The 18,336-nt window shown below is 43.6% G+C and overlaps 1 long non-coding RNA gene and 1 other non-coding gene across 2 annotated transcripts; both read left to right on the top strand.

The window, feature by feature from the left end:
• Nucleotides 1-1,406: 1,406 nt before the first annotated feature.
• Nucleotides 1,407-16,939, top strand: LOC128779533 (uncharacterized). The gene is made up of 3 exons (XR_008425562.1): nt 1,407-1,661; nt 8,900-8,955; nt 15,642-16,939. It is a non-coding gene; the product is annotated as an uncharacterized lncRNA (long non-coding RNA).
• Nucleotides 2,321-2,403, top strand: TRNAL-UAA (transfer RNA leucine (anticodon UAA)). The gene has a single exon. It is a non-coding gene; the product is annotated as a tRNA-Leu (tRNA).
• Nucleotides 16,940-18,336: the final 1,397 nt, after the last annotated feature.

Consider the following 18,336-nt stretch of genomic DNA (forward strand, 5'->3'; position numbering starts at 1 on the left):
AGATTCTGTGAGTTAGGAATTAGAGAAATATACAGGGAGGATAGCATGTTCCTATTCCATGATATCTGGGTACTTAGCTGGAAAGACGTGTTGGTTGGAGGTGTCCCTTGATGTCTGGGGACCAGAATCAGCTGAAAGCTTGTTCTCTTGGACCTGTAGCAGTTAGTACTGACTGTTGCCTGGAGCTGTCAGCTTGAACAAGTACATAGAGCTACTTGGGCTTCCTCACAGTATGGTGGCTGGGTTCCCAGATCGAGCATCCCAAGAGAACAAGGCAAAGAATAGAACCTTTTATGACCTAGACCTGGAAGTCACAGAGCATTATTTTGCCACAGAGACAAGCCTTGTGATATCAGTGAGGGGGGACACAGACCACACACCCCCTCGCCCCCACATCCATTGATGGTAGAAGTATCAAATCTTCCACACAGAGGATTGATTTCATCTCCTCTCCACTGGTTCGGAATCACCTGTAACTCTGATTAGACTAACTTGTATTACAGGCCCATCCTTAACAGCAGCCAGAGAAGCTTAACACGATCCTGTGGCTTCTGCAGAGTCACTACTAAGGGGTGCCCTGTGAGGTGGTTGTGTTGTTCAGAACTGCCATAAACCAGGGGCTTGTTGGAGGTTAAATAAGAATATCATTCAAATATTGTATTGCCATGTTCCAGAAGATCATGGAGAATTCAACAGGTGGATTGGTGGTGATGCTCCCAGGTGGGGCAGCGCACATCTAGGAGGCTGCTTCTTGTATTTGAGTGAGTTTGTAACTGGGCTTCCGTTGCCTAAACTTCAAAATGGTGATATGAACTCATACTTTATAGGGTTAAGAACATTAAATTAGATAATATATGTAAAGAACTTAGAGCAATGATTGTTACATTGTGAGTACTCAACATATATTTTTATTATTACCATTATAAGTACCTTGAAAGCTCAACTCTATGAAATCTGAGGCCTGTGACAATTTAGTGCAATAAGATTCTGGGTGGTGAATGGTGTTATCACCCCTTGGATGTGTTGTCATCACTTGGATGCCTCTAGATCCCAGCAGAGCCCAAGTTCCCCTTTTGCTCTCACCAGGGCATGACTAGGCCAAAGGAATGGCTCTATTTTCTTGTCTGTGTGCTCTGCAGTGCCAGGGCAGCAGACACTCAGTAGGAGAGATTACTGTTGAGGGTAAGACCCGGACACAAGCCACTGATGCCTCAAAATGTTATGTGGCAAAGTGAGTCAGGGCACTTTCACCAGTTATTACCCTGGGGCAGTCAACGTCCTGGGTTGGAGAACCAGGGCAGCAGTCTGTGGAGCACCTCCACAGGTCGTGGCAGTATTCCTAGGGATCACTGGACTTCTGGGACGTGCAGGCCAAAGGCTTTCTTACAGTGTGACCCAGTGGGTGAGGAGCCAGTTGGTGAGGCCCCAGCAGAGCGAGGTGAATGTGAGCAGCATCCTGGACGATAGAAGCTCTTGGTCAAAGACAGACCGTGCTGTACGGACAAGGCGTGGCTGCCAGGCCCTGGCTCAGCCTCCAGGCTCCCTGATGCTCCAGAACGCAGAATCCTTGACTCTGTGGTTGCATGGAGGCCCTGGGGTGAGAAATGGAGTGGAAATTCCGGAGAAGGAGTCGCCAGGGCAAACTGACACTCCCGTGTAAGGTAAGCAAGGAGCACACAGTTAAGAGCACAGGGCTGGGTCGTGGGAACGGAGAGGAGGCCACTGCACGGCCGGCTGGCGAGGCGGTGGGGTGTCTGCGGCCAGCAGGGGACCAATGGGGCCACCCCACCCTGCATTTGTCGTGGCGCAACTTTCTACAGAAGCTTTCTTCCCGCCTTACTGGTGGCACTCGCCGAGAAGAAAAGCGACCTATGGGTAGGGTCCAAGAACTCTCCTGGTGCCCACGCAACTCTTTTCTTTAAGTTTATTCCATTCTGAGTAAAACAAACCGAACAGCACTCTTGGGGCTCCGTCCCGCACCCCCGGCCAGGGGCACCCCCAGAACACGTTCCTGGGAATGCAGAAGTTTACTAGTGTTTGTTTCCCGCGCCCGCGCACCTCGAAACCGGAAGCAGCACCGAGTTGGGCCCCGACCGAGCCGCCGAGCGCCGCGGCTGCCGAGAGCACGCCTGCTCCCCTGTGGTCCTCTCCGCAGCCCTGGCGGGCCCTGCGGCGGTGGGAAACCTGGCAATGGCGGGAAGGCCTCCCAGCTCTGCCAGGAGAGCTGAGACAGTGGCCGCCAGGCATTCCTGCAGGAGGGAGTGGGGAGGACGGTGGAATACAGCTTGTAGGAAGAGCGAAAGCGACCCTGTACGTGTGTACCAGGATGGCCGAGTGGTTAAGGCGTTGGACTTAAGATCCAATGGACATATGTCCGCGTGGGTTCGAACCCCACTCCTGGTAGTTGTGCTTTTTTTTTTTTTTTTTTTCTTCAAGTGTTTAATTTTTTTTTAAATATAAATTTCACCCAGCACACCACCCTTCGGACTCAGGAACTCAGTATTCTGGCCCGGAGAGACGGAACCCTCACAACGGGCGGCTCCGCTTCATCTGGGCCTCACGCCCCGCAGCGAGCGAGCGGGCTGGCCGTGGAGCTAGGGCAGCCTCCCAGTTCCCAGACAGGCGCCTCACTGGGCTCAGGGTGCTCGCTGGCCCGGGTGGGACGGGACTCAGTGGCCCTTGCAGCCCGGCTGTGCCCTTTTGCTGTAGGGCTGGTGCCTCCGGCCGGGCATGAAGGGCGCTTGTGATGTGGCAGCGCAGCCTTTTTCTTTCTTTTCTCTTCTTCCTTTTCTCCTTCTCCTTCTTCTTCCTCCTCCTCCTTGTCCTTCTTCTTCCTCCTCCTCCTTGCTTCTTCTTCCTCCTCCTCCCCCACTTTCCCCCCTCCTCCCCCCCACCTTCTTCCTCTCCCTCCTCCTTCTTCCTTCTCCTCCCCGCATGTTCTTCCTCCCTTTTTCACCAAAATTAATTATATGTACAGAATTCTTCTAGGAACTTGAAGGCCAAGCCAGTATGCATCATAGTTCAAAAATGGACTGTAACTTGCATTTGGCTTGTACTTTTAGGGCCTACTTACCTACAATCTTAACAAGCTGATTTAGATGAGATCTTTTGCTTTATTATATCCTTCTCTACAAAAATGTGTTATCATCAGTTTCCTCTGATTAACAGAATTCTCGAAGTCAATTTAATTTAATGTAGCAACATAGAAGAATATTATTCGGTTTATAAAAGTTTCAATCATTTAAATCAAAGGTGACTCAGTAGAAAGAACTCAGGCTGTGGGGTCAGACTTACCAATTTTCCCAGGTTACCAGTTATTTGCAAGTAGCAAAATAATATTTACCTCCACAGCGTGGTAACAAGGCTGTAACACTCTTCTCGCAAAAGTAGGTGTTTCATAACTCCGTTCCCTTCCCTTTTTTGGAGCCATTTCTTTGTGGGAAGTAGAACAAAATTGTGCGTGTAGAAAGAAATCTTACCTTTCTTCTGTAGACCAACTTGCAGTTTTCAAAACACTTTTACATTCACAGTCTCCTTTCACAGATCAGAGCATGCGCCCACACCAATTACACCTAGGTGGTGGGTACAATTAGACATTATTTTCCTTAGAAAATTTTAACAGTAGTATTTTTTTCACTTAAAATGACATATATAGAGCTAAAGGGTATTAGTTCTTAAAAACTGATATGTTTTTTTAAATATATTTATTGATTATGCTATTACAGTTGTCCCATTTCCCCTCCCTCACTCCACTCCATCCTGCCCACCCCCTCCCTCCCACATTCCCCCCCTATAGTTCATGTCCATGGGTCATACTTATAAGTTCTTTGGCTTCTACATTTCCTACACTATTCTTACCCTCCCCCTGTCTATTTTTCACCTATCATCTATGCTACTTATTCTCTGTACCTTTCCCCCCCTCTCCCCCTCCCAATCCCCTATTGACAACCCTCCATGTGATCTCCATCTCTATGGTTCTGTTCCTGTTCTAGTCCTTTGCCTAGTTTGCTCTTGTTTCTGTTTTAGGTGTGGTCGTTAATAACTGTGAGTTTGCTGTCATTTTTACTGTTCATATTCTTTATCTTCTTTTTCTTAGGTAAGTCCCTTTAACATTTCATATAATAAGGGCTTGGTGATGATGAACTTCTTTAACTTGACCTTATCTGAGAAGCACTTTATCTTCCCTTCCATTCTAAATGATGGCTTTGCTGGATACAGTAATCTTGGATGTAGGTCCTTGCCTTTCATGACTTGGAATACTTCTTACCAGCCCCTTCTTGCCTGTAAGGTCTCTTTGGAGAAATCAGCTGACAGTCTTATGGGAAGTCCTTTGTAGGAAACTGTCTCCTTTTCTCTTGCTGCTTCTAAGATTCTCTCCTTCTGTTTAATCTTAGGTAATGTAATTATGATATGCCTTGGTGTGTTCCTCCTTGGGTCCAGCTTCTTTGGGACTCTCTGAGCTTCCTGGACTTCCTGGAAGTCTATTTCCTTTGCCAGATGAGGGAAGTTCTCCTTCCTTATTTGTTCAAATAAGTTTGCAATTTTTTGTTCTTCCTCTTCTCCTTCTGGCACCCCTATAATTCGGATGTTGGAATGTTTCAAGATGTCCTGGAGGTTCCTAAGCCTCTCCTCATTTTTCCGAATTCTTGTTTCTTCATTCTTTTCTGGTTGGATGTTTCTTTCTTCCTTCTGGTCCACACTGTTGATTTGAGTCCCAGTTTCCTTCGCATCACTATTGGTTCCCTGTACATTTTCCTTTGTTTCCCTTAGCATAGGCTTCATTTTTTCATCGGGTTTTCGAACAGAGTCAACCAATTCTGTGAGCATCTTGATAACCAGTGTTTTGAACTGTGCATCCGATAGGTTGGCTATCTCTTCCTCGCTTAGTTGTATTTTTTCTGGAGCTTGGAGGTGTTCTGTCATTTGGGCCATTTTTTTTCTTTTTTTGTCTTGGCGTATCTGTTACTTTAAGCGGAGCCTTAGGTGTTCACCAGAGTGGGGTAACGCTGGTCGCTGTGCTGTGATGCTGTATGTGGGGGAGGGGCCAAGAGGGAGCAATGGCGCCCACTCCCCTCTCCATGAGATGTAAGTCTTTCACTCCGCTACGCACAATCAAATTGGGCCCCTCTGGTGCTGGTTCCCGAGTGGGTGAGCCTGTGCACGTCCCAGGCCCCTGTGGGTCTCTCCAACGACCTCTCCTGTGAGGCTGGGAGTCTCTCCTGCTGCCGCCCCAACCCCCACGGGCGTTTTCAGTCAGAGGTTTGAGGCTTTATTTCCCCGAGCTGGAGCCCTGGGTTGCGTGGTCTGCCTCGCTCCCCACCATTTGTCCGATTTATCTGTGTGCGAATGTGGGGCCGCTCTGCCTGCCCCGTTCTCCACCACTCTGAGTCCGGCCCTCTGGGTTTATCTGTGCGAATGTGGGGCCGCAGGGTCTGCTAGTGGTCAGACTGCTGCCCTGTTCGTCCCACACTCCGCCAGTCTCGGTCCCGCCACGGCAACGTGAGTCCTCTCCACCCCAGTGCCCATCTCCGCCCCTCCTACCGGTCTGGATGAATGTTTATTTTTTATTTCCTTGGTGTCGGACTTCCTTGCCGTTTGATTTTCTATCAGTTCTGGTTGTGCGAGGAGGCGCAGTGTGTCTACCTACACGGCCATCTTGGTTCTCTCAAAAACTGATATGTTAAAAATAGAATTTTGACTTCTGGCCAAGATGGAGGCACAGGTGGACACACTGTGCCTCCTCGCACAACCAAGAGAAGGGCAACAACAAGTTTAAAAACAAAACACAACCAGAACTGCCAGAAAATCCAACTGTATGGAAGTCTGACAACCAAGGAGATAAAGAAGAAACTTTCATCCAGACTGGCAGAAGGGGCGGAGAGGACTCACAGCAAGGCGGTGGCTGGCGGATGGGGGCGGGTGAGGCAAGGGCTGGCAGAGCCGGCGGTCCCACATCTGCATGTGGATAAACCGGGAGGAATAACTGGGGAGCCAGACAGACCGCACAACCCAGGACTTTAGCCCTGGAAATAAAGCCTCAAACCTCTGACTGCAAACACCTGTGGGGGTTGAGGTGGCAGTGGGAGAAACTCCCAGCCTCACAGGAGAGTTTGCTGGAGGGACCCACAGGGGCCTAGAACGTACACAAGCCCACCCACCTGGGAATCAGCACCAGAGGGTCCCACTTTGCTTATGGGTAGCAGGGAAGTGACTGAAAGCCGGCTGAGAGCTGAGCAAGCCTCATTTTTCCCTCTGGGACCCCCCACACAACATACAGCACAGCATCACAGCGCAGGGACATGGGTCGCCCTGCCATGGCAAATACCTAAGTCTCTGCCCCTCACTACATAACAGGCATGCTAAGACCAAAAAAAAAAAAAAAAAAAGGTCCAAATGAAAGAATAGATCAAAGCTCCAGACAAAATACAACTAAACAATGAAGAGATAGCCAGCCTATCAGATGCACAGTTCAAAACACTGGTAATCGGGAAGCTCACAGAATTGGTTGAGTAAGGTCGCAAAATAGAGGAAAAAGTGAAGGCTATGAAAAGGGAAATAAAGGAAAATGCTCAGGGAACCAACAGTGATGGGAAGGAAAATGGGACTCAAATCAATGGTTCGAAGCAGAAGGAAGAAATGGACATGCAACTAGAAGAGAATAAAGAAACAAGAATTCAAAAAAATGAGGAGAGGCTTAGGAACCTCCAGGACAACTTTAATCATTCCAACATCCGAATCATACGGGTACCAGAAGGAGAAGCGGAAGAGCAAGAAATTTAAAACTTATTTGAAAAAATAATGAAGGGGAACTTCCCCATTCTGGCAAAGAAATAGACTTCCAGGAAGTCCAGGAAGCTCAGAGAGTCCCAAGGAAGTTGGACCCAAGGAAGCACACACCAAAGCCCATCATAATGACATTACTCAAGATGAAAGATAAGGAGAGAATCTTAAAAGCAGCAAGAGAAAAGGAGAGAGTTACCTACAAAGGAGTTCCCATTAGACTATCAGTTGATTTCTCAAGAGAGACCTTGCAGGCAAGAAGGGGCTGGCAAGAAGTATTCCAAGTCATGGAAAGGCAACGACCTACATGCAAGATGACTCTATCCAGCAAAGCTAGCATTTAGAATGGAAGGGCAGACAAAGTGCTTCCCAGATAAGGTCAAGTTCAAGGAGTTCATCATCACTGAGCCCTCATTATATGAAGTGTTAAAGGGACTTATCTAAGAAAAAGAAGAAAACAAAAAATACAAGCAATAAAATTACAACAAACTATCAACAACCAAACCTAGAAAAATAAAAACAAGCTAAGCAAACAACTAGAACAGGAACAGAACCACAGAAATGGAGATCACATGGAGGGTTATCAGCGGGGAGGGGAAGGGGAGAGAACAGGGGAAAAGTTACAGGAAATAAAAAGCATAAATGGTCTACAAAATAGACAGGAGAGGTTAAGAATAGTATAGGAAATGTAGAAGCCAAAGAACTTACATGTATGAACCCATGAACATGAACTAAAGTGGGGAAATGCTGGTGGGAAGGGGTTGCAGGGTGGAGGGGAATAAAGTCGGGGAAAATGGAACAACTGTAATAGCATAATCAATAAAATATATTTAAAAAACAAAAAATATAGAATCTACTTTTCCTTGAAAAGCAGACTTATTATATTAGACTATTTTTCAAAATTCTTAAAATATTTTGCATTTAAATTTGAATCACTTGTAAGTATAGTATCACTAGCTTAGAATGATTTTGCAATGATTATTTTAACAAGAAATTAAGTGACTACTTTGAATTATAAATTAAGAGGGTAGATTTATAAGCATTCTTATTGTGGGTTTAAACTAGTTGTAAGTTATTCAAATTTGTTTGATAATTTTCTGTTGGACACCTGAAACTGTAGGAAAAGTGTCGCCAGTACATTTCAACAGTGACATCTACTGGTTGGTTTTAGGAAAATTTGTTAAATTCTGTCTGCTTTATTCTGACTATAAAAAATCCAGATAAAGTGTTGTTTCACAGTTACTGTGTTTAAGACCACTTTAAGGCTAAGTTAAATCCAGCCAGTAATTGACTTTCTTTTTTCTTTTTCAATCATTAATGATAAATATCCCATTAAAAAGAATCCCAAATCACTGATACAATTTGCACAAACTTATTTTAACTGTATGAACCTTCATCTTATTATATCCATTATCTTTGTTTCAATATAATATATTTTTTCAAAGTCCAAAACTGACTATGAAGTTGAAGAAGAATAGAGATTTGGATTAGCTCTCAGCTTTAAAACACAGAAGTCACGTACAATTTGAGAAATCCTGACCTAGAAGCTTTCTTTTGTCCTTAATAACAAGTTAGAATTTGGAAATCTTAATTTTTCCCTTTGTTTTACACTTTGCTTTTAGATACAACTGCAGCTAGTTAATGAACAATTTGAATGCATGTCACACATTTGCTAATTGTTCAAATGAGATAAATGATAATGCTCCAAGTTTTAATGAGTATGTTCAGTCACAAAAATGCCATGTAAGAGTCAAGGAGCACGATTTCAGGTTCCTCGCATCTACCCTAGTGCTGGCTAGAGGGCTATTGTATACCACCTGGTTCATTGGGAACCACCTGGTTTCATTTTCATCTAATAGATTTTGATGCCTCTGACCCACTTAGCAGAGTGCCTGGCAGGGAAGCAATAATCACACTGGGTCCTCAATGAAGTAAAATGGAAACTGTACCTGAGTTGTCTGGTATCTCTAGAAATTAGCTAACCCTGGGGCAGGCAGTCCCTTCTCAGTCAGCAAGGACCCAGGTGCCAGAGCAGCAAGAATATGGTAAAAAAGAAAATACAGTTAATGTAGGCATTCTCACACTTCTTTTCCTTCTCCTCCATCTCTTTCTTAAGTAGGCTGGATCTTATCTAATTAGGAGAATGAAGATTCAGAAGCCCAAAGAAGCAAACATGTAAGTAGTTTTGGGGTCATTCTATCTGGGTAGGTTATGCATTCATGTCTCAAATTTATCTTTGGGTTTAGGTTGCATTTCAGCCATTTTATAGCATTTCATTGCTATAGAGGTGAGGCTAGCAGTCACTGAATAGGGTAACTTTTTAATTGTATTGAGAAGATGGATTAAGAAGAGAGTCGCATATTTGTTGCAGTTCCACAATCTCCTTTTTATACAGTGAACCACACAGCGTAGGTCCTAAGAGGCAGTACAGAGCTGTGATTAAGAGTCAGCCAGCCCGAGTTTTAATCTTATCTCCAGCCCTTATTAGCTATGTGACTTTGGACTGGATATTTAGCTTCTCCAAGTCTTTGTGCTTTCAACTCTAAAATGGGTGTGATAAAAGTGCCTCTCAAACAATTTGTTGTGAGAATTAAGTGTGATGCTGATGAAGTGCTTACAAAGTGCCTGGTATGATCAGGCACCTAATGACCAATGGGTTAATTATTGGTTATACTTTAGTGATTCTTATAAAGTGTACCTATGGGTTATAACTATGAGACCGGTCTTGCAATAAACATAAAATGAACAGGGCCTTTATTCTGCTGTTGGGTGTACAGTGTACCCACCATAATAATCGCAATGAAGTGAGATTGTTGGCAAAAGGTACAACCTTTTAAAGACATGACAGTTGGGAGAGAAGCATAGATTGCATTCTTCTGATTTGTTCGTTACACTTTTTTCAATTCAAGTCTTTAAATGCCTAATTTTCCATTATTAAAAAATCTCTTAAATAAGATTCTGGGTACTTCCTTGAATAATTTTTATGTCAGAAAATAGCACAGAGTTCTAAAGTCTAGCTTTTCAAAGTCACGATGAGTGAACTTGCTGTTTTCCCTTGAGCGTCACACCCACTGGGTTAGTCACAAGGAACTATATTAAGGATGTTGTTCACATTTTTTAAACACTAGCAATTCTGACCCACCCAGTTCAGCTTCAGTTTTAGGTACAATCAGACTTACGGGTTTTTTTTTTATTCCACATAAGAAAAACAAGAAACCCCTATCACTTGGACGATGTGCAAAATAGTTTATAATGCTGTTGAGTGTGGCAGAGCGCTTCGTAGAGTAGAGACTGGCACTGAAGTCTATTATGCAGGAGAGCCCTTTGGCTGTGACTCAGTGTGATGCCTAATTCTGTCAGGGCATCACAAAGGGCAGTATGCAAAGTGTACATGGAACCGCGATGAAATTTTAAAGTGGCCTAATGAATTGAAATGATTTCAGTAATATACTAATTGAATCCATCAGTTCATTTCTTTAATGCTGACTTTAGTCTTCGAAGAGTGGTCCTCAGACTAAAGTGAGAGGGGGATGAATTTGCCTGACTCCAGGTGAAGAAGAGCCTGGGTGGATCTGGAGTGAGGGGACCTTCCCACTGGATTTCCCCGGTTTGTTTCCACCTCTCAGTACCGTAAGTCAGCCTAATGTCTGCGTATAGAATACACAGCTCTTGCTGCCTTTTGCCCATGTTTTCAAAATGTCTAAGAGAGTCTTGTAGAGTCTTGTAGAGAAATACCAGTACTGAAAGCTGGGCAACCTTTAGTTCCAACTGAGCAGTTTATTCTTGCAGTGAGCATTTTTTTAAGTGACCCAAATGGGCAGTGCTATGCTGGTGTAGCACTGTGTAGAAAAGACAAGGTCCTGTCTTCATAGGTCTTACATGTTACTAGGGAATACCAGCATTAAACAACTAATCATGACAGTAACTTTTTCACAGTTGTAGGTTCCTCCTTCAACTACAGGGCACAGTTCAGACAGGAGGGGAGAAGCAGAGAGCTTCCACAGAGTGGATAGGATGTGAATGGAGGATGGTCAGTAGCCATCTGCCCATCACCAGGAGAGAGCCTGAATTCATCCCACAGAGAAAGAGAGAGAGGGAGGGAGGGGGAATAGGGGGAAGGGAGGGAGGGAGAAGAGAAAGAAAGAGAGAAGGAAGGTAGGAAGGAAGGAAGGAAGGAAGGAAGGAAGGAAGGAAGGAAGGAAGGAAGGGACTGGGAGGGGGTCTCCAAAACCTGACTTGAATTCTTGGATCCAGTTGTTTTGGATTCAGTGCCACACTTGGGTTTCCAAGTTAAGACAGTAAATTCCTCCATTGTGTGTGAATGGACACATATTTGTATTGGCTTCTTGTGATTTGAAGCTACAAGTGTCCTGGCTAACATGGCTTTTAAGTATTGGTATAAAGTCGAGTATCTTCTTGAATATCAATGGAGAAAAAAATTGTAATGTTTCAGAAGGGAACAGGTAATGGCATTGAGATTTAATCATGGGCTTGTTGCGTGTCAGAGTTGGGAGGGATTTACTTAGACAGTGCTTCTGATAAGGCAGAAATAACCCACTGACCTCTCCTGGCAGAAGTAAACTATGGTCCTTAGTTGTAATGGCAGGGGGCCTGGGGGCCTTCTGGATGAATGTGGGGCACTTTTGGCTTGTCATAATAACATGTGGGGTCTACTGCCAGTAGGGAGGGCGTGCTGGGCCTGCTGCAGTATATGAGAGTCCCACACAATAAAGAGTTATCCTTCATCCTGCGAGATTTACGAATGTCTGACAGGACACTCCTGTAGGTTAAAAGCCTGTTTCTCTGAACCCACAACCTAACTTCATTTTTCATACTAAACATGAAATGTTTTCTCCAGCTTTCAGTATGCAGTGCATTTTCCAAGTGCACAACTACCACGTAAATCAAGAGAAAACTGTACTTTGCTTTCAGAATTTCATTAAGTTAGTTCACCTGTGGGAAAACTTACGTCACTCGCACTAAAAGCACTAGGGGCATTGGAGTCACTGGTTCAACACACCTGCCTCCGCACACATTTGTAGCTGCTGTAGTGCTGATGACTCGCTGGGTCCGTCTCCACAGTTGTGCTCCAGCACTTACAGATCGAGATATGATGCAGGACCAGCAGTTTTCAATCTCCTCACTCATCAAGCAGGCTTTTCATCCCAGCACTGACTCATTTGTTCCTGTGCGGAGATAGGCACAGCTTGCCTGCTCATGCCCCTTCCTGGAACAGCTGCTTCCCAAATCCTGCTGAGGCCAAGAGTGCGGGATCACATCACCCCAGCCTCCTTGCCACTGTTGACTAGGCCAGAGATGGGCGCCTGAATCAACAGGGCCAGTTACATTCTCTCCCAATAATTTGGGTTATAAATTTACTGCAGGGATACATAAGGCCATTTCCTGCTATGGGCACAGAGAAGCAAGACAGTCTGATGTGCAGAGAGAGAAAAGGACGAAGCAAGTACATGGATAAAAACAAAGATGAGTGGCCATGTGGCCCAACAGAGAAAAAGACTAGTGAGCAGCTGCTTTGGTCCTCAGTGGATTTCCTAGTTCAAGTTCTAGGCTTCAGGAAGCCTGGCTGAGTACTCTGCTGCTTGTACTTGTGATGGAATGGCCCCCGACACAGAAGACAGCCTTTGCCTGGTGGTATCAGTGCACTAGTTCCTTAGAACTATCAGTTCCTTAGAACTGATAGTCAAGTAGAGGGAGTCTTGAGCTACCCTCTGCTTTAAATTTCTCCTCTAACACTCTGCTGCTTCGTGTGTCTCACTTGAACTTAATGTAATTGATTTTTAAAATCTTTTATTGGAAATAATTGAAAACTTTCTGGGAGGTGGAGAAATAGTACATCCTTTACTCAGATCCCCAGATTATTAAGATTTACTACAGTTGTGTAATCTCTCTTTACCCACTGTCTCTGTAGTTTTCTAAATCATTGGAGAGTAAGTTATAAATATGGTGCTCTATTACTCCCACGTGTTTCCTAAAGCACCCGGCTACTTTCCTACATTACTACAGTATAATCATCAAAATTAGGACATGGATGTTAATATAATATTACCATCTAATCCCCTACCTTCAGTAGTGTCCTTATATATACCTTTTCCTTTTGGGTCCATGTCTCCTGTCTAGACTCTTCAATAGTCTCTCAGTCTTTTCTTCACCTTTGTGACCTTGACCTTTTTGAAGATACAGAACAGTTATTTTGATGGAATATCCCTCAATTTACATTTGTCTTGTATTTCCTCGTTATTAGACCCAAGCCATTAAATTTTGGCAGGGATACCGCAAATGTGATGCCATGTTCTTCATAGTGCATGATATCAGAGGCGTATGATATCAATTTGTCCTATTTTGGTGATGTTGACTTTTACATCTTAGACAAGGTGACATGGGATAGGTTTCTCCACTGTTAATTTACTAAGTATTTTGTACTTCCACGCACTAACATTAGCCTCCATTCATCAATTGTTTCTGTCTGAAACAATTATCACTATGATTTTTGGCAAATGGTGTTTTTTTTTTTTCCTATGAGCACCACTGTTCTATGTTTCTCAGTTGGCACTTTCCTGTAAGAGGAACTTTTATCTTCTCCCTCACACAGTAATTCATTTCCTTCCTTATATCAGTATGGGCTCGTGGATTCATATTTTATTCAATTGGTTGTAATCCATATAATCACTAACTAAAATTTGGCTGTTTGAATTTTCCCAGACTTAGCCAGCGGTAGCCCCTTTAAGCTGGTCAGCCCGCCCTTCTTCCTGTCTCTTCATGCATGCCAGCCAAGTGGGCCCAGTCCACCTGCTCCGACCTGACACCAGCCCTAACTCTGGGCCATGTCCGTATCCCAAGTAATTATGAATCTAAATGACGAACCTGAAATAGCTGTTTAAGCAGCTTTTATTTCAGCTATTCTTTTAAGTTGTTCAGGTCACTTTGGATTTTGATTCTGTCACCCAAATGTATTCATTGTCTTTCTTACTTTTGATCTACCCAAGCATTTCATACATTTTTATTCAAATTATTGATACAATCTTGAACATAACATGGGGGAGACTTTCCTGGTATTAGAGACATTCTTTCCAGGTGGAATCTATACATTAATATACACTCTTTGTATGCCATTGTTTGACCAGTGCCAAACATACTTTTAAGGACTACCTAGTTTGGGTTTATTTGTTGCGACCACAAGATACCTTGTGATATGTTTTTTAATAGTGCTCCAAAATTAAAATGCATTCTGTCTGTGCATAGTGAAGTGACCTTATAAAATATATAATAAAATTATGTCAGTTTGACCTGAGATCTTATTAATGAATCCATGCTGGCTGCTACTGTTTATTGCTTTCTTATCACAGGGGTTAAGTGACTTGCTCAGAGTATGACCACTAAGTGCAGTATGGGATTTGAACCCAGGCCTGTATATCTCTAATGTCTCTCTTCTCTTTCACAACACTGCCATCAGTTACATGGGGACAGGGAAAGGACTTTCTCTTTCTGATTTTACGTTGTACCACTTTAATGACATATTGTCAGAATGCAAGTTCTGGGCCACAGGTGTACCCAGGGGCAAGCGAAAGGTTAACCCCCTGGTAGGGCCCAGGAGTTACCACTGCCTCAGGTCCCTGGGTGTACACAGGTAGCCGTTCTTCACAGTTTCTTGAACCCATTCCCAGGATGCCCCAGGATGGCCCATTTGTTGTATGGATTGAAACCTAACTTAGAAAAGCAGGTTTGAATCTCTAAATAAAAACAAAGCATTTCGGGGGGAGTGGGGAGGGGACAGTGAGGAGAGGGGATTACAGGAACTACTATAATGGACACATGGACAAAATCAAGGGGGAGGGTGGAGGTGGGGGAGGGAGGGGGGTTTGGCTGGGGTGGGGTGGAGGGATGGGGAGAAAAGGCACACAACTGTAATTGAATAACAATAAAAAATTAAAATTAAAAAAAAATCTCTAAAAAAAACCCAAAGCATTTCTAAAACACCATAAGGAAATGAAATTATTTGTACATGTGAAATATTTATCCAACATTATTTTTCTCTCTCAGAATATCGACGTTTTAAGTTGATACTTAAAATTTCTATGCAGCTTTTTAGTTCAAGGAAAAACGAAACCTCTTTTTTTTAACACTTTTTATCTAAGGCTCACTCCAGCTTAGAAATGCCACAAAAGCTACAGAAGCTACGAAGTTGGCTTTGCTAGACACAAAACAAGGAGGAAACAACCAGAAATCTCCTTAAGTACTGGGAGTAGTTCATTGAGACTGTTCTGCTAGATTTGGTAGAATTTTTGTGGGCAAAGATCAAATTCTTGAGGTTGTGGTTCCATTGAAGGGGTAAGGACAGAGGAAGAGGAAAGATTCCGAGGGAGATTTAAGGGAGATTTAAGTTGACTCGCGGGGAGAAAAATCCCCCAGGAGGAGTCTGTAAACGCAGGAGAAGTGGTGGGAGTCCTCCTTGGAATACGTAGACAGGACCTGCACAGACTAGCAGAGGCACTTCTGCGGGGAACAGTCCCAAGCTGGCAGGAGCCCCAACTAGTCCACCCACCGTGACTCGGCCACTTACGGTTCTCAAGCTTCTGGGGTAAGAGCCCCCTGCCCACCACCCCTCCGGAAAACAGCCTGTGGACCCCTAAGTTCTGTGTGCACAGGCTGACCACCGTGCTGTGTTGTACCTGAAGCTGAACAAGCATGAGGACCCTTGAAAAGAATCCTATGAGTTTATTGATTTTATACATACAAATATCTTTTTTTCTCCACAAAATCTTTATATGAAAGTAGTAGCTCGATCTTTTGTTGTCATCAAATAAATCTAGATATTTTCTCTTGTTTTTTTTTTTATTGTCCAGAAAACAATATTGCTGAGACTGCTGGTTGTGCCTCTCCCCCGTCAACAGTCTACTTCATCCATAGTAATGCAAGCACAGTGTGTGCAGGACACGGAGCTTCCTGGGCTAAAGACCGCGTTGTGCAGCTGTTCTCTCAGCGGCAAGCAGCACTGTGACTAAGTTCCCCAATGACTTATAAGTAGAAGTATTACTGAAAAGCTTCCAGGCAAACATCCTTAAAAACTGTGTGGCATGCTCTTTGTCAGCTCCCAGGAACATGGATTGATGGCTGGTGCTTCAGTCATCACACAGGACCATGAGGATGAAGGTCACAGCCTAGGGTTGGGAGAGAAGTGAGCTCCAAAGAGCTTTGTCCTTAAACCTTAGTAGAGCAAAGCCACTGTCCCATCTCTGGACTACCCACCTTCAGACTTCCATGAAGACTGAAATAGATTGTTATTTAGGGGTGATTTCTTTAAGTGCAGCCAATGCTAGTCCCACTTGATATTGGTACAGATTAGTATAAATGTTAGTATTATTATAAGAAATACAAGGAAGCAGTCACTGACCATCACCCATATTAACACTTTAGCTTTTTTTTTTTTTTTTGTCATGTCCTCTCAACCCTGCTCTGGAATACTGATATACAGTTTAAAAGAATGGTCAGATTTTCCATCTCTCTACCAGAATAGCGACGAAGGGGGGGGCACTCACATGCTCTTTTGCTTCTATGTGAAATTATAGTGGACTAATATTAAGGTGCCAAGCAAAGCAGTTAGTAGCCTCTCCAAATTTTTTTAAAGGTTTTTGTTGTTTGTTTTAAAACATTAAAGAAGCATAAGAGTTTCTGAAATTGAGAGTTCTGGTCACATTACTATGTCCTTCCTCTCTGCTTCTCTAAGGACCCTCAAATATAGGAGATTAAAACCTAGGAGGAAGGCAGGCTACAGACATAAAATGGGAGTCGCCAGCCTACGGGTGACAATGAAGGCGAAGGGCTGAGTACAATCAGGTAAGAATGAGGGTGTGGGTGAGAGTCTCTTACGGAGGACTGCAGGAAGTCCATCTTTACGTAATGGGCAGAGGAAGAGAACCCCCTGATGAAGACTGTGAAGGAGTGCTCAGATTCTGGAAAAAATCGGATATCATCAATGCCTTTTCTTGATAAACAGGAAATAAGTTATGAATTGATACTCCTTGGACCTAGCAACTAGGAGGTCATTGGTGATGGCCGATGCAAAGACAGGTTCAGGTGGCAGGGGTGGGGCTTGGGGAGTGGTCCAGGCAGAAGGAGGGGCTGAGATTCTGTGTGTAGACTATCCAAGGCTATATCCAGCACACAAACTAATTTGGCTGCTTTTTGTTTGCGTTCAATGGCAAAGTCAATTGTTTGATTGATTAGACTTTTCAAGTCTTTCTTTAAAATTTTTATTGTTATTCAATTACAGTTGTATGCCTTTTCTCCCCATCCCTCTACCCCACCCCAGCCGAACCCCCTCCTTCCCCCACCTCCACCCTCCCCTTTGATTTTGTCCATGTGTCCTTTATACAAGTCTTTTGAAGTAAATTAATATTTGTATGCAAACCCAGACTATGTCAGAAGAACAAGAAAACTGGAAAGCAGCCTTTTTTGGAGGGTAAAATTTCTTTATGGCAAGCACTGTAGTCCTGCCAAAGGCCCTCTTGTGGGCATCTGGGAAAGGCAGGAAGCACTAATGGCCTCCACTAGCCTGAACATTCACATTAGCCTTGAAAGGCATTAAAGAGAGCAATGGCTCTATTGTGTCCAAAATCGAGCACTTACCATCTGAAGGAAGGAGGCTGAAATCTGGAAGGGAAGAAACCTACGCAAAGTGACTGAGAAATTGACTTGCCTTTTGGGGGCCTGGAATTAGGATGGAAATTTGGAACTTGGAAGACTTTTTGTGTCCCCCCCCCCACTGTGTTTTCTATAATTACTTCCTTTTTACAAAAGCCTGGTATTCTCTATTCCTGTCAGGACAGTTCCTTCTTTTTATCTCTGTTGCTCAGTGCCTTGCATTATCACTTACTAAATATATTTCACCATTTTATTTACTTTGGGCTGAAGTGCTGATACCATTATGTGACTTCTCTACGTCAACTCCAAGCTGCACTTTTCAAAGACAAATCACTGTAATTATTTATTCTCTTGAAAAGAAGCAGGAGGTATAAAAGCCAAACTAATGTGCACCTTTAGCCCACCCGAATGATGCTTTGGAAACCAATTGCTCAGAACCCTAAACTTTGCCTCTGTATTTCCAGATTCTCTAATAGTTATCAGATAATTGAGAACTGTGAAATGAGTGGGAAGTTCTTGCTTATTTTTCAAAGACTTCCAACAATAGCTACATATGTATAAGGATTTTTGGTGAGTCCTACATTAACCCTCAAGGTTGGTTAGCTCATCAACAAACTCAGAAATAAACTGGAAACTTGAGACTTGGGATTTAGAGTGAAGGTTCAAAACTAGGGCTATGGAAGTTTCTCTTCAGTTGATTTGGTTTATTTTTAGAAGGCATTTTTATCCCACTATGAATTTTCTTAAGTAACAGAATGCAATCATAATTACAATTTCAAATTCCCTTCCCTTTGTGATGGGAAAAGAAAAAGAAAAGAAGTTTGCTAAAAATCATTTCCTATTCCAGTCTGATGCAGAGAGAGAAGTTTCCTGAAATTTTTTTTTCCTCAGGTGGAT

The sequence above is a fragment of the Desmodus rotundus genome, chromosome 11 (genome assembly GCF_022682495.2).
Source record: "Desmodus rotundus isolate HL8 chromosome 11, HLdesRot8A.1, whole genome shotgun sequence".
Lineage (NCBI taxonomy): Eukaryota > Metazoa > Chordata > Mammalia > Chiroptera > Phyllostomidae > Desmodus > Desmodus rotundus.